The sequence below is a fragment of the Micrasema longulum genome, unplaced genomic scaffold, assembly GCF_059751315.1.
Source record: "Micrasema longulum isolate JH-2025_06_02 unplaced genomic scaffold, ASM5975131v1 h1tg000805l, whole genome shotgun sequence".
NCBI lineage: Eukaryota > Metazoa > Arthropoda > Insecta > Trichoptera > Brachycentridae > Micrasema > Micrasema longulum.
In genome coordinates, this window is record NW_028277997.1 from 278912 (window position 1) to 296720 (window position 17809).

The 17809-nt window shown below is 30.6% G+C and overlaps 1 long non-coding RNA gene across 1 annotated transcript in view; it reads left to right on the forward strand.

Annotated features, from left to right (window-relative positions):
* The first annotated feature begins 444 nt into the window (after nt 1-444).
* LOC148278950 (uncharacterized) overlaps nt 445-17809 on the forward strand; it is a 254560-nt gene continuing 237195 nt past the window's right edge. Inside the window, exon 1 of the long non-coding RNA XR_015823022.1 lies at nt 445-660. This is a non-coding gene — a long non-coding RNA (uncharacterized LOC148278950). The remainder of the gene's footprint in view (nt 661-17809) is intronic.

Below are 17809 nucleotides of genomic sequence, written 5' to 3' on the forward strand. Positions count from 1 at the left end.
CATAAACACATTATAATAGGCTTGTTTTTGCGTTTTTTCATATCAATTTTCGGAAACAGAGTTTAATGTTTGCATGAAAAAACTAATAAAATCGATTTGATCGGTACACGATCAGTGATCAGTAATTTCCCAGTCAATGTCATTTTAATCAAGCTATATTTTAAGGACTATAGTGTCGATTTACAAAATGGAATCTCCAATACTTGATTAATTTTATTTAACCAACTGGTCCAATATTTATTCTCCGGTATTTTTATTGTTTAAGTTGGCCTTTAAAAGTGTATTTATTTGAATTAATTTGCAAATAATTACATTCAAAAAATAATATTTTACCACATTTATTAATGTTATTCGGTCAGTAGTTCATTTTTAAATAAATCTCACAATAAAATATTTAATGTTGACGTTTAAAATAAACTTTAAATTCAGATTATCTGCGCGCGCAGCATTTTAGTTATAACGTTTGCCGCTAGAGGTACGCACTCGCTCTTCAGTCATTTGTCGGCCGCGTTTGACAGTTGCCGTCCTATATCCCGTATTCATAACCTCTACGAGTAAATATAACTTTATCTGTGTTATGTGAATAATTCAAATCGAAATTGTGTCACCCAATTACCTAGTGTTTATTGTGCCGAAGATTGTCACCTAAATTTTAAAGTGGTAAGTCATGATTCCTAAGTTATTCATTTTCGTACGTAATTAGAAGGTTACACGCTTGTAACATTTTATAACAGTAAATATCGAAGATCTTGTGTTTATATATCTTTTATCTATTAATTAAAGACGCATTTTATCTGTTTTTTGTTCCCTTTTTGTGGAAAACAACCTGTCGTGTCCGTTATGGGGTCGGTTACTTTGACGTTATTTTGTTTACATTGCAACTCACATGTTTTGTGCAAAATTTTTTGACCGAATTCATTTTAATAAAATTTTATTTTGTGATTATTATAAAACACCTGCATTTCGTGTTGAAACTCACGGGTATTTACATGACATTTTATTTTTGACACATTATAAAAACACACCTTCGCTTTCCATATGATCATACTCAGTTCTAATATTTTTAGCGGATAGGTTACTTAATGTAAATTAACACTCGCTAAAAAATAAAATGTCAACGAAAATTTGTAATAATTTATTGTAATTATTTAGTTTAAATTTAGGTTAGGTATATTTGTGTCAATTACAGTGTTATACTAGTTTGTAAATATAAATTAATGTTATAACAAACAAAATAAATACAAATAAATATGCTTTGAAAGTGGATGTCGGACATCAGGGCCCTGATTAGAATGGGACATTAACGGAGTGAAAACGAAAATGCGTTTTTTTGCTAAATTTGCGTATTTTTATAAAATATTGAATATTTAAAAAGCTTATTTTTTTTTTATATACACAAATTAAAATGAGACTGTCAATTTCCCATGGCAAACGGGGCCCTATAATACGTACCTACGTACTGTTGAATCAGTCGCTCTACCACAATTTGATTTTCGTTTTCTAATAGTGAGTTATTTACAACTATCTATCAGTTACAATGTATATAAGAAGATTATGAGTAGGTGGATAAAATGTAGATATTTTGATATCCTGTGAACTGTTTACATAATACTTTATCTGTTTTAAATATATCTCGTTATTTTGATTAAATATAGGTTAAAGATAATATTTTTGTTGTTCATGTTATACGTTTCATTTATTTATTTATTATATACGCCCAGGGGGCTTTCCCATGACAGCATTATTATTAGTATTGATTCTTTAATTTTTATTTATAGGTTTTGATTTTGATTATATTAATTATCTAACGAAAATACACACGTAACAAAAATAGTCGACATCTGAAACGAAGAACCTCTTTATATTGCAAAAACTGTGAAATAAATAAACTTGTTGAAACTGACCTTTAAAATATAAATAAATGTAAATAAGAACGGAATAATGAAAGAAAAACGTTACGGTAATTGTATAACAAACAGCCACAATACGCTACACACAAAAAGTAATGTTGTAAAAATATATAAGAAAAAAATGACCGTTGTAATTTAGGGCTGAGTAGGTTAAATTATGGGTTTTAAAAAAAAATATTATCATGTAAATACGAAATTGAACAGAACTTAACATTTGTAATCATTAAAATGATACTATTCAGATAAGCGTTCAAATAAATGTGAAAATAAACTTCGAAATAATAATTAAAGTACACCGTATTGTCACAATCAAGTTTTCATTATCCATCCCCTAATTTAATGAAAAAATTACAACAGAGATAGAGGAAATATGGAAGCCTAGGAATTTATAGCGTTTATGACTTGTCCTTGGCTGGTTTACGTGTCCTCTACACAATGTGTAACATTCACCATTTGCGAAAATTATTAACTTTACATAATATTTTGTGTAATGGTTGACGCTTTCGCTTTTTCGCTGCTCATTATTTTATTCTTCTCTGCGTTTTAAATAGTTTTATGATACTTAGTGCGAGTCAGGCGAATTGGTTATTGTTACACAGTGTGTAAAGTGCCCATTTAAACCAACCAATGACAGGTCGTAAGCCCTGTGAATGCCCTAAATTCTGCATTCTCTTCTCTAAAATGTTCTATGTATTTTGTCTCTAAACATTTGGACAAATTAAAATAATTGTACCTACTTTGATGTTGAGATATTTCATAACATTTGTGCATTTGAAGCACTGCAATGAGGAAGTTCAGTGGTTTTTAAATTTTTTTAATAGACTTTTAAACTAAGACAATTTTTTTTCTTCAATTTTTATATATGATATTATCAACTGATATTATCAAAACTGATATTATCAAAAACAGTTGAAATTCGAATGTACTCGTATATATACATATGTATATATTTTTTTAATTCACTTTATTTAGTACATAACATTATTGTTATTTTTTCAACTAGTCTGTTTTTTGGACGACTGGAAGATATCACTTTAAGCAATGAGCTCGCCAAAGTGCATTTATTTTTTAACTTAAAGTAAAATTAAATAATATTACGTAGTAATAAATAAATAATATCCACACACTGTTGAATTTATTTAAATTTTAAGTGCAGAAGATATATTAAAGTCATATTTTCTTTGTGGACCTGTTTTGTAAAAGCAAATATTAAGACTAACGGTGGTTTCATACCCACAAATCTTGGAAACGAGATTTAAAAAAATATTTTTAGGTACTTAACTTTCCATGACATGCTTTCTTCATATTTATTTGTTTAGGTATCGATAAAATTGTATTTTCTTGTTATTTATATTTTATCTATGTTTAAAAAAAATATATATATTTTTTTTTGTTGTGTATTTTATAATGCCTGCAATATGTATTCGTATATTTTATTTAGCTATGGAATCTTTTTTTTTATGATACGAATATAATGTATTTTGAAAAACGTGAATTCGTTATCGAAATAAGAGAAGAGTGGTGAAATGCACATATTTGGAATAAACAGTAAACTGTTTCCATAGTGATTGAATTTAGTATACACGCAAAATTAAAATTAACTCACTGAATCCACAAATTTGTTACTGTTTCTTATATTCAAAGCCTCGTTTAATTGCGATTCTTTGTATTTTCGAATTCAATATTAACCAGGGGCTCAATCACAAATGACTATCGACGTGCTAAAAAAAGTATTTGAGCGATCACAACGAACAATTATGAACACGCTGAAGTTATCGCGGTCGCGTTGCAAAACGCCAAACGCCTTCAACAAATGTTTAGTTTAATAGCTTTCTCAATTTGATTCAAAACAAATAAATAGCATGATAAATTGTGAGCAAAAAAATTAAACTAAATTATTCTACTTACAGTTTAGGAATATTCTCCATTTTTACACCGGTAAAATTCAAATATGTGATTGATTATGCGTTGCGAAACGTAAATATTTTGAATTTTGACATTTAATATTAGGTGTTGCCTAGCATCAAGTTGAAGTGTGACAATATTGAAAAAATATAATAATCCCGATCGATAACTTTCACGGATGTTTCATTGTGACTGCGCATACGATAAACAACCACGGTGAAAAATTGTTATCACGCCGCTAATTAGCACGTCGATAGTCATTTGTGATTGTGCTGCAGGTTTAAAATAAGCAATTACCTATTTATATTTATCGTAATAAAATGGAATAAAAAAGTAGAAACAGGGAAACACAACTCGGATAAAGATAAAGTGTTATTGTTATCAGTATTAAGCTAGAAAATATTTTAAAGTCCATGTAATTTTTTGTTATTTTGGCAAGTCATGGGTTGTCCATCACCGCTTTTAGTCTAATTTTTTATTTTATTTTTATTTATTATGTTTCTTCACATTATAAACAGTAAAAATATTGTGTCCTCGCTGGGAATGGGAGGACACTTAACAATATACTATTTTTATTTTTTTTCATGTGAGAATATACAAAGTCTTACAAAATGTTAAGACGGTTATAAACACTACGGTATTTATATTTATATTTCATTTTTTATTTATTGTGGACTTACCGATACACTGTATATTTAAAAAAATACACATTTAGACACTTTAAATGTTAAAAGAATATCGAGTGTTTGTAAAACGTTAGACTATTTTGCTCCTAATGTAATTATGTTGAGGTCATTAATAATAATTCTGTATTCGGGCGAATAAACTGCGTGTGAAATAGAACCAGGTGTTTTCGACTCGAATGCTGGTCTCCTGAAAAACCCTGAAATAGGAAGTCGAGAGGAGAAAAGTCCGCCTCATAGTGTAGTGATTGGCGCGTTCGCTTACCATGCTCGAAGTCCCGGGTTCGATTACTGGTAAGGTCGGCACGGAATACTTAGTGGTGTTTCATTATCCTTGGACTGACCCCAGAATCATAATACTGATCACCTCAACTCTTTTATGATCTAATCAAGATACGCAGCATTTTATTTAACGATGCAGTGCCCTGTGCAACCTTTTGTGCGGATAAAGGTTGGGTGGTGATAGTTAGGTAATAATGCTACATATGTATCCAACGAACATGTTGCTATTATCATCAGTATATCGGTATATCTCATATTGATAAATGTTTTTGTTACATGCAGGTGCCAATTAATGAACTTTGAAATCTTTCAGTGTAAAAGTAAATTTTTAAATGAATATTTGTGTCAACCATCCCGAGAAACGAACCCATGACATCAAATTCAAAATTCGCATGCTGTATTACAACGTTATTTACCATTATAAAGTATAAAATATTTAACAATAATTGTCCTGATAAACTAGTTTGTCATCAGATGCTCAAACATTAATGGTGATATCAATTCAAATAAAAGAGTACAGGCATAAATATAACCTCAATAAATACTAGATAAAATAGTTGCAAAGTATGAAAAACAAGGGTGGACAAAAAAATACAATGAAATGAATAATGGTAGTATTTTTATTTGTTGATTATGGTTTTAATGTTTTTACAAAGAAAAGTGGTAGGTTAGGTAGATAAATGCAACTAAAACAAGATTAAAGATTAAAATTAGAAAAAAAAAAAAATTATTGAAATAAAAAATAAAAATATATATCTATTAAAATTTATAGTAGAAAAAAGTTTTGGTAAAAAAATATAAAACGAATTAAATTTTACAAACGAAGGATAAAATTTTTGAATTTTTAAGATAAAAGTTATACTTAAATAGTGGATCAGTACAGAAACAGTCTGTCTTCTAACCACTTTCGTAATAGAAACATAATTTTGTCTCTATTAGAATTTGTTTTTCATTGGCAGCATATTAAATATTTTAGGAATAATGTAATCCATAATGTAGTCCATATTTATTTTTAAATTTTGGTACAACTAGACCATGTAAAATCAGATGTAAAATCTTGTTCAATAATTGTGCTCTAATTTACTTTTGTACATTGAATTGAACCTGTGCTGAAAAATAATTTTACTTTATAAAATACCTTTAACTGGTTAAGTTTTGTTTATTAAAAGTTTAATTCATATCATGTTTTGACCTATGTAAGAATCTCTGTGCCTATAATTCATGTTTGATTTTTTCATTTCTGAGAATATAAATTACAATTCTTCCGGAGTACCATAGCCTTGTTCACCGCATTCACATGAAAGGCTACTTACGATAGGCGACCAAATCATGTATTTTTTAAATGTTTATGAAACGTGCCGTTATATTTGGAATCGAAATAAACTAACCACGTTCTGTTTTTACGTGAGTAAGTAAGATTTACATAATTTATTAACTTGACCCATATAACACCATACCGCTACTACTATGGGCGGTATTGATAGACAAAACAAAATCACAAATAACGTTTTGTGATTTATTATTGATGGAATATTTAATAGACAAAATTGATTAAATATCTAAGATTTAAATTATTTCTCTGTTTATAATTTACGCGTACATAGTGCGAATCGGAGGCAAAGCAAGTTTGTATATATTTAAGTTATAATTTAGGAGTGTTTTCACGGCGACACGCGACATTGCTCGGCGCAAACAGAGAAATAACACAATTTTCTAAAAAATGATCAATTTTATTTTATACACTATGTTGCGTATGTGGCTAGTGTTGCGGACTCACGGGCCAGAGGCCCGAGGCTCAAACCCTACTATACCCCAATTTGATTTCCATGTTCTAATAGTGAGATATTTACAACTCGTTGAAAATGGCCACCAAAATTGAAATATTTGGGTAAATTATAAGAATGATAATATTTATTTTTAAATTTAAAAAAAGTAATTGTTATTTGAACGAATTGATTATAAAAATGTAAAAAGCCGCTTCGATAATATTATCTCAGAATATATTTTAATACTTAACAATGTTCGTCAATTACTTTGATGTATTTTTAAAAAGAAAAATTATTATGAAATTGGCATTTACATCAGTGTCCGTCAAGTTAAGGATATTTTTTATTGTTCTTCTTTCTTTAATACTTGATTTTTTTTTTCTCCCTTTATTTATATTATGTGAATTTTATTAATTTCGCATTGAATTTTACTATTTATGTTACTATTCTGGAAAATGTATATAGAGCTTTTTTACAATTTATGTTTCTATTATTTTAATATTCTGTATGCGTTTTATGTAAAATTTGTTGTTATTTCCCTAAAATAAATAACCCTCTTTAAATCAAAATTAATGTAAGCGTTTTAATTGGTTAATAAAATTGGAAAAAAAAAATTACTTCATGTAAATATTTCATATCTATTAGAAAAGATAAGGAAAACATTTTTGTGAAGAGAATATCTTTTTAAAAGGTGTATCGATAAAGTATTATGTCATATTAAAAATATGTAAAAATAATAACTCTTTGCTTAGAATCGTCATCCACATTGACAGCTTCAACTACAAAATTGTTAATTAAAAACAGCGCCCTAGCGCCTAACCTTTAGCGTTTTTTCCAAAACCACTTGAAATAAAGATTATTACGATTCAAGAACGAAGTGATGCAACGGGAAAAGTTTTGCTTCCAAATAAAGCTTCTTGGATATATTTTAGTCTAACGTGCGAAAATTCTGAATTGAATTAATTGCTTCTTCTGTAATAAGCGAAAATGGAATAACGATAACCCATTGAACTTTCCTTCCTTATTGCTTACATTTGTATAAATTTTAATAGATATTCACATTAAAAGATTATAAATGACCTTGTAAACAATGAAACGTTTTAATTTTTGTAGAATTGGATTTTTATTTCTAAACAAATAACATATTTTAACATATTTTTACAAAAAAATCGAAATTAGATTCATGACCAAGTGAAAAAAACACCTGTTCTTTGAGATGAACTAGTCTGGTTTAAGACTATGGGCAAAAAACTTTATCGCCTATTGTCTACAGACCTACAGACGTTATACTTAATAAACGTATATTGAATTAAGATATTTATCATTTCTGAGTATCTATACAATAATTTGTACACTTCTTTATTCATGAAATAAAATACATACAAAGGTTAAATGGTGCTTTTTTATGGATGATAATTTATGCATTCTCTTTTTTATAAGTATATATTTGTTCACAAATTAAACTGGCTTAACATCAACAAACAAATCATCAGTTTCGTTAGTATTTTTACTTTACCTTCTTTATTTTTCACTCAAGAAAAATCCACAGCGGCTAATGCAGTTAGCAATAGTTACATTGATTTATTTTTTTCAAGTGTTTATATTATGTTGATGTTTATTTCCATGGTTTATCAATAATGTGACAAGTAGGGCTTTTCCCTTAAATTTCACGAATCAAAAAATAAATCCAAAATATGCGAACAGCTAGTCAATATACGTGTTCCTTTTTTGACAAATAAAATATCTAGTATAATTTTCTTTAAAGGAATAATCCGCTAAGTCTCTATTTAAGGCTTGTCAGCAGGTGGGAAAGAAGGGATATGGAAGGAGGTAATGAAAAATACACCTCAACACCCAGACGAATTAAGTAAACAACCTACTTTGGATTCCTTTCTTGCAACTGGCGGGAGTCGAACCCGCGACGCCAGCTTCACAGTTGGTCGAAAAAACAACCGAGCTACGACGCCTGTCGTAAAAAGATTTTTAGGATGTTTTTAAATGCACCGTTGAACCTTAAAATTCAGCGATTAAACGAATGATTTTGTTTTGAAATCAAGAAGACTTGAGAACTTTCTTGTTTTTTCCTCAATATGCCATATTTTTAAAATTTAAAACCATTCGAAACAAAGTTTTTTTGGATGAAATAAACTTTTTTCGATTCTTGTTTCTTGACTTGTCAGTATTTCTTTTGTACAGATTTACTTCCATGCCTATCCATCGTACAATGGACAGATTACATAGCCGAATGTATTATTTTATCGTCAATTTAGCTGTGGCTTCGCGAACGTTGATTATAATTATTTTGATTGAGATATAAATGTATCAATCTAACGATAATTTATAGTTCTGCCAAAACAGTTACTCGATGCCCAAGATGGGGCACATTCCTGCAAGTACTCTCAACGTTGTTATTATTGTTGTTATTATACGCTCTTATTATTACTAATTGGAACATAAGGAGAATTTTAACTAACGAGATTCGAGATGATGGTACATTTTCAACTAAACGATTATTTTATGCTATTTTGATCATTGGTTATAAAGCCCAACGTATTTTTAATAACTCCGTCTCTTGGAGTAATGGTAAGCGCATTGCGTTACCTAACATGTTTTATGGAGTCACTGTTTACTAAGTATACTGTAAGTTTCTTGCACTAGTACTTTAAAAGTTTACACCGACTATTCTACTTTTATATATATTGAAGTAATTTTTTCAACGTAGACTATAGGTTTTTTATCATCACAATAGTCAGCTATCAACTCGGCCATGACCCGGTACAACAAACGAATTACAAAAATACTCAATAAAGAAAAAAATACCTGCTTTTTTACTAATTTCATGAAAAAAGTGGGACTTCCAACCTGTCTTTGGATATAATGTGCAAATATTACGTATACACAGTCTCGTTAAGAAATAAAATTAAAAATACATTTTAATTGGCATTTTCCCATTGATCATTGTCTACTTGTCTCGATAATTTATTTTGCTTAATAAACTAAATTCCGATTGACTCTTTTATTATATTATTGCGCTACTTGTACATTGTAGTACTTTAATCATAGTGTGTTTTTCTTTTTCGTGTTTTATCATTTTAATTCGGTTTTATTGGTACTTAGTGCATTGGAGTGGGAAGGAATCAATTTCCGGTACGGTTGTCGCAATATAAATATGATTTTTCCGTTGCAGATGTCAACGACAAATTTGGTGGTTAGTAAATAATGCAAGTGTGTTTCTTTTATTCCCGCCCACTTTCGTCTATCTTTTTCCGTTTTCGATACGATCAAATAATTTGTACTAAAGCAAGAAAATATTTTTAAAGAACACGTAAATTGCGTTTTTGTTCGAAACGAAATTTTAAAAAGTCCCACTGTTTCAATTTTTTATTTAGCATCTAGATTGCATAAAATAAAAAAAACATAAAAATATGAGAAAGTATTATTCAAATCAGAATAAAATGTTCTGTACTACTTTGCCCCTGTCACGAGAGTTATTTATTTTTTACTAACGGACTTCTTCAGTCCATTCAACAATGGGAATCACATTTCCTTAGAATACATACATGTACAATTGAAATAAAATACAAATAAAGAAAATTAAAGCTAGGACAAAAAAAAATACTACCTCAAGACAAGATCTAGTCTATATTAGTGATTGTTTAAATCTAGAAAGACTAACATAAAAAAAGTCCAGATCTTGTCTCAAGTTTACAATGCGACTCAATCGGGACATTGGTGCATGCAAGCCATAGTTTGTGCTGTGCTGATCAAGGAACAGCACATTATTATTTCACAACCGGCGGATCAAAACATTGCATACCACTTGGTCCAGTAACGACCGTACATCAGTTAAGTTAAGTTATTCTTTCATTGGTAATAGTTCTAGGTAACTATTTGTTACTATTGTAAAGAATTGTTTTAAACTTCTTTATTAGTGTTTTTTTTTTCTTTTTTCGTTTCTTTTCTTGAATTAATTTATAAGTACAAAATATTTCTCTTCATCATTTTTTTTCAATCATTTATATTTTTATACATATATATATACTATTTACCTAAGTATTAGTTTTAAATAGTAATACATATATTTTTTAAATTAAATGTTATTCAAAATTGTTTTCTTAGCTTTTTTTTAACTGGTTCAAAGTATTTCTAATACCAAATTATCTTTTTTTTATCGATAATTCTAAAACTGGTAATATTTTATTCTTTTATATAGTTTATCTTTTTTAGACTTTCTTAATTTGTTAATTAATAATACTGTTTTAAATGCTCTGTATTACTTATGCTTACATGTATGTATATTTAATTGTACTTGTAACTAATATGTAAAAGGCACTAAGTGCCGTTTATTTTAATAAAAAAATAAATAAAAAAAAGTCATTTAGTAAATTAAACATAAATATGAAGTCAATGTTATTTCTGTGTTTTTGTAGACTCGAGATTTTAAACTTTGACTCAATTTCTCCGTAAGTGTAGTTTTAAAAATACTCTATCACGTTATAAGCGTTAAAAATTAGGAATACACAGGTACTTAGTTAAACCAGACATAAAAATTTAATTGTAGAATATCAAACGTGGGTATTTGATTAAATTATAATATGATAGCCGTCAAGATGAGAATTAAAATTTATCAAATTCAGATAAGTGTGTAGAAAATTACTCTTCTTTAAATTACCTACTTGTAATGATAACGGACTGCGGATTTAATTTATTATATTAGATTCTCAGCCAAAACTGTTATAAACTGTATATTTCAGCTAGTCGACATTGCAAAAAATGACGTGCTCTGTAAATAAAGACGGCTTTATAGTTTGTACAGCTGTTGCACAATTCCAACGCCTGCATTAGGAAGAGAGAAATATGTGTGTCGATAAGTAAAACATCTTTACAACTATCGTTTTTACACTCGCATGCGTGTTAGGGGTAACATATAAACAAAAATAAAAAAATTGGGCAAATAAACGGTGAGACGCCGAAAGAGCACGTATAATATTGTACAATCTCATCTATTTAGAGGATAATATTTTGATCAACTTGCTTTGTTTGCTGGTTGGGAAGTAGAAATTACAAATCACAAAACTACCCCGAAATCGGAGAAATTCTTCCTTCTTCTTTTCCACGTCCGCTCCTAAGTGGAGCATGTGGACATCACCAGTTGTCTCCAGAAGACCCTATCGCCAGCCAGCATGTTTACCTCTTCCCTCGTCAATCCAGCGCCCCTTAATTCCGCCGAATAAAGTCTAAAGATCGTCATTGACGGCCTTCCAGGACGCGTGAGCCCGCAGGTATAAAGAATATGCAACTTGGGTTAAGGTTCTCCTGAGGCATGCGCAGCACAAGTCCAAGCCAGGTCCGCCGCCGCATCCCCAAGACGCTCGTTATAGGAGGCTGCTGCGTCCGTTCTTGGACTTCAATGTTAGTTATAAAATCGAACCACCTTATACCTAATATTCTTCTCAAGCACTTACTCTCAAAACTCATAATTTTGATGTTTTGAGCTTTGGTAAGGTGCCAAGATTCGCACCCATATAGGAGTACTGGCATTATACAAGAGTTGAATAAATGGCATTTCTTTTTGACCAAGTATAGACTTGAGTTCCAGACAACACGCATCATGTTAAAAGTTGCTCCAGCAATTCCAATCGAAGAAATTAGTACGTATCAAAAGTTCTACGGAGTTTTCTACCAAATTCACAATTCAACTAGTTTACTTTTTGAGCTTTTTCGACAGAAAGATAGACATCAATCTTACCTATCATATTTTATAATTTGAATTAGAAAAGTAATTATACACCTTACGCACTTACTCTAAGTAATTTATTGACAGATGCAATCCTTAGTATACTTTGTCGGGAACAGAACTTAGGATGTCACGCATGCTAATAAAGCATGCAGCCCATTATTTGATAAAAAAATAACAACAACAAACCATCACGCCGTTTCCCCGTTAGGGTAGGCAGAGAGCGCCACATCACTCTATCTTTGCATTCATATCTCGCTTCCTCTACATTCATACATCTTCTCATGCACGCGCGCCGATTATTCCGACTTTTGACATGTCCATCTTCAAGTATTTGTTGAATTTGGTCATGCCATGTTTTTCTCGGTCTTCCTCTATTTTTGCATCCATCAACATTCGCATTGTAAATATTCTTAGCCGTTCTTTCGCTGTCTACATGTCCAAACAAGCGCAGAGCGCCTTTCTTGATTTATTCGATAATGCTTGTCTCAGCCTTACATAAGAGGATTGGCCTACTACTCGGTTAAAGTGTACAATCTACTTCCATTATCCATAACGACAATTGTCCTAATTAACTAGTAAGTTTTCACAATATAAAATTGCTATTAAAAATGAATAGTGGAGGTGGGTTGCACACGGATCGATGAGTGGATCAAGCCAAATAGGTCAAATGTGTGTACTGTTTATGAAATTTGTTATATTGGTCTATATTTATTAGTTATCTTTTTTATGATTATTTCAGTTTTTTATTGTGTTTTTATGTTAATGATAATTAGGTTAATTGGATTAATTACGTTTTTTTATTGTTATTATTATGTTGACTTTGTTAAATAGTTAATTTAAGGCATCTTTCACATTTTGTAAAATGTTTTCCTTTGCACGGGATACCCCAGTGAGAGAACATTATTCTGTGTAATTGAAAATAATACAAACAATGTAAAAGTATCAATACATAAATAAATAAAGAATGTACGGATCTCACAAAAATAAAAAGCAAAATATTTTTAGTACGTCCAAATCTTAGCTACATGTACTGAATTTAGCCTTAAAGGGATCTAGATCGAAATTTTATCTCAAAAATATGCCTTGATCTCCATATTACTTTAAATAGATTCCACTGATATATATGTATAAAAAATAATAATAGTGTAATTTAACTCTAAAGGAAGATGTAAAAAATGGTTTTAAAACTTTGTTTCGTTTCATAATATCTGACGATTCTTTTCCTGACAACGGTTTTATGGCCATAGTTGAGCCATGAATTTCCGGCGTAGAAATCAGTTAGATGTAATATTTGTGTACGAAGCCACTATTTAGTTATTCCTTACTCTAAACCGCAGTAATGTTCTTTATTCTTCATCCAACAACCGCAGCTTTACCACATGTTGCACGCATACCTATAACGTGCTCTATATTTCTCTCCCTCTGCCTCTATGTAAAACTGGCATAACTCGGAACTTTAATATTTATTTTTTTTATTTTATTTCAATGGAAAATCAACAGACATTTATGAGATACAATTATATTTTAAAAATATATCATAAAGTCCAATTTGAGGCTTCCACGTAATATTGTTATAGTAAATGTTGTCACATAAAAGTTATACATAACATAAAATAATTAATCATACAAAACTTATTATATTACTAAAAATGTAATACATATTATTAAAAATATATTTATTTTTTAATATTGGTCACACAATAATACATTATAATACAACTATAGTTGACCATACAGTGTACATTTATTATGTGCCTACAGACCGAACTGCACATAAACTGCATAATATAGGATGCGGATTTAAGGCGCAACATCATAACTTTTTTTTTTTGGATATTTCATTTTTAAAGGAAGTAAATGATATATTATTAACAAACACAAACAAACCATCACGCCGTTTCCCCGTAGGGGTAGGCAGAGAGGAAAGAACGCCATATCGTTCTATCCCCTCTGCCTACCCCTACCGCTATATTGTACAACACCCACAGGACAAAGATTTCAGCTCTTTAACTTTACAAAAGTCAACAGATGGAAGAGTTGAGGAAATGCGGAGGTTCAAACATGGGCAGAATGGTGAATGTTACACAGTGTGTAAAGTGGCCACTTAAACCAGCCAATGACAGGTCATAAGTCCTGTAAATGCCTAGACTTCCATATTCCATTCTCGAAAATGTTTTCTCTCTCTGTTGAAATAAATTTAAATATGAATAACTCTCTAGGGAGGAAATCCAGCCAGTCTACAAGCATTTGGACATACTCAAACATTGTTCTAATAGTTTAACAAATATATCAACAATGCTTTGAGTATGTCCAAATATTTGAAGACAAGCTGCATTTCCTCTCCAGGGAGTTATTAAGATGTCAATTTGTTTCAACGGATGGAAAACATTTTTGAGAAAGGAATATGGAAGTCTAGAATCTGGTCACTTAAACCAGTCAATGACGGGTCATACGCCCTGTAAATACCTAGACTTCCATATTCCTTCTTGGACGAGTGAAATTATAGCAACTTAATAACGATTTTAATAAATTTAGTCGGTATTACTAACGGATTAGAACTGATGTAAGGCATTGAGTAAATAAATAATTCTACTATTCTTAATCAGTTTGCCAATTCAGCACCAACGAAGTGTAACTAGTTTTGTGCTTAGAAAGAAAACGTTACTTTTGTACGTTTTTCTTTTACTTACTCAACTAAACGATCATTGAAAAAATAATCGTATCCGTACTATGTTAATCATGTTGCATTTTATTTTTATTCTGACAAAATACTAATTCGTAAACCAATTGATTTCCGTTAAGGCTCAAGGCACAAACTAAACTACCGGGCCGCCGCGCCGTCGCTAGATATTCTATCTACTAATGCCGTCTTACATCTCGTCTAATATTATTTTTAAACAATGCAATTCAAACCGACGTGCGTCCAGCTCAAAGTATTTCTCCGAACTATTTTTTTTATTTAGTCAACGTGCTCAATAAATAATATTTTCTTTACAAATAAATATCTAAGACGAAAGTACACATGAAGAAAACGAAACAAATACCACATAAAAAAGGAAAAAACCTTTTGTGCAATAAATTAAAGTATATATATATATATATACATGCATACGTCAACGCACGCGTATGTATACTTAAACAACTAGTTATATACGAGTTATAACTAGTTGTTTAAGTTTTTTTTTTAGAACTATTTAGACAGGCGCCGTGGCGCAGTTGGTTAGACGGCCAACTGTGAAACGGGCTTCGCGGGTTTAATTCCCGCCAGTTGCAAGAAAAAATCCAAGAAAGATTTTTTCCTCAATTGGTCTGAGTGTTGTGGCGTATTTTTCGTTACATCCTTCCATACCCCCTCTATATCCCACCTGCTGACAAGCCTCAATATAGAGGCTTAGCGGGTTATTTCTTTAAAAAAAAAAAAAAATTACACTAAGCCATAATCATAATGATAATATTGGTTTTATTTATTTATACTCGGAATACTCCGATATTAGAGAAAACTAGGAGACAAGTGACTCTAGCGTTTCGTAATATTCCCAAAGTTTGATCAAATTACAGTGAAAATTTAAGTACTTTGAAGTGGTTTTAATGTATTAAAAGTATTATTTAACATATTTTATCTGTTATTATGAAATGATTTTTTAATAAAATATCTGCAACAGGCGCACGGAGCATGACAGAAAAGGTATTTTCGCGAGTTTTTACGTAATTACTGCATTTATTTCTTATGGGATTTTAACTATTTCGATTCGAGATTTTAATCGCTTCAGAACCAAACTATCCGCATTGAATTAGCAGTTCAAACATCAGTAACTATTGTAATGGTGCAAAGAGCTGTTTCTTAATTGATTTTTTTCTTAATGATTATTTGACCCTTAACTTTATTTTTAATTTTACAATTTTGTGCAAAATATTCTTGGCAGTTATATTGTAATGTAGGATTTTTTAAATGATTATTTTTACTATGCACGGCTTACTGCTTTCAAAGTAACTAAATGAAATAAAGTTAATACTTAGATATACATAAACAAATTACATTAAATATTAAACAGTATATTAATCTTAGAGTAATCACCAAATAATCTTAGTAATCTTAAAGTAACCCAATAAAGTCGCCCATAGGGAAAAACACATTCTATGATTATTGACTACGAAGTTAGCTACATATTACAGTATTACAATGGGCCGTAGGTACTTGGGTTGAGAACTGCGAGCGCTAACCGAAACCGCCCATTGCACGTTTGTTGTTAAACTAATACCAAACCGAAACAAATCAAAAACATTGCAACGCTTTTGTTCTATGCAATAGAGCTTAAGGGCTTCTCTAGAGAATTATTACTTTGAGATATCAATGAAATACAATTGGTGAATTTAATGGAAAACAACAACAAAAACAACAAACCATCACGCCATTTCCCCATAAGGGTTGGCAGAGAGGATAGAACGCCACATCACTCTATCTTTGCATACAGATCTCGTTTCCTCTAAATTCATACATCTTCTCATGCATGCGCGCCGATTATTTCGACTTTTGACATGTCCATCTTTAAGTATTTGTTGGATTTGGTCATGCCATGTCTTTCCGGTCTTCCTCTATTTCTGCATCCATTAACATTCGCATTGTAAATAATTTTAGCCGTTCTTTCGCTGTCCATTCGCTCTACATGTCCAAACCATCGCAGAGCTCCTTTCTTGATGTTGTCGATAATGCTCGTCTCAGCCTTACATAATGTACGGATCTCAACATTTGTGCATCTTTCGTAAATAGTTTTACCACACACTCGCCTGAGAGATCGCATTTCGACAGCATTCAGCCTTCTTTCATCCCTGCTTTTCCAAGTCCATACTTCGCTCCCATACATCAGGGTCGGGACCGGGACTCCGTTGTGAATTGCTAATTTTGCCTCTTGCGACAAACATTTATTTACAATGAAAAACAAACAAAAAATCACTCTTTCTCCAATCACTCACTTTATTTTATCAATAAAACAAATAGTTAGAGCCCGAAAAATAAAAACAATGTGTTTCCACTTCAATTTTCAATTATTACATGAATACCGCCTGAGTCAGTGCTAAGTAATAGTTAATAGATATATTTATAATGAAATCCATAATCGGTATATGAGGAGAAATAATTCAGTTATACATTCATGTTTTGGTAGGTAAAAATATCAACAATATTCCAAAGTTTATTACTAGTAATTGCCAAACTTTTCTTGACGTTATTGCAATTTGACTTGGTTCTGCAGTTTCTTCCAGGGTCTGTATCACAATGCAAAGTTAACATTTCTCTTCAATATTATCTACAAAGTAAAAATAAGTTTTCTGTACGGAACATATAATATGCATACATTTTTTTTTCTTAACATGTTTAATTTCGGGTTACCGATAAAGATATTTTAAATTTTCATGCAAATTTACACATTTTCGTTCATAAATATCGAGTTTACTGTGTACTGTCTTGATATAGATTACTGTTTGGGTCTCACATTAATTCTATTGTTGAAAAAGCTTACTAAATGC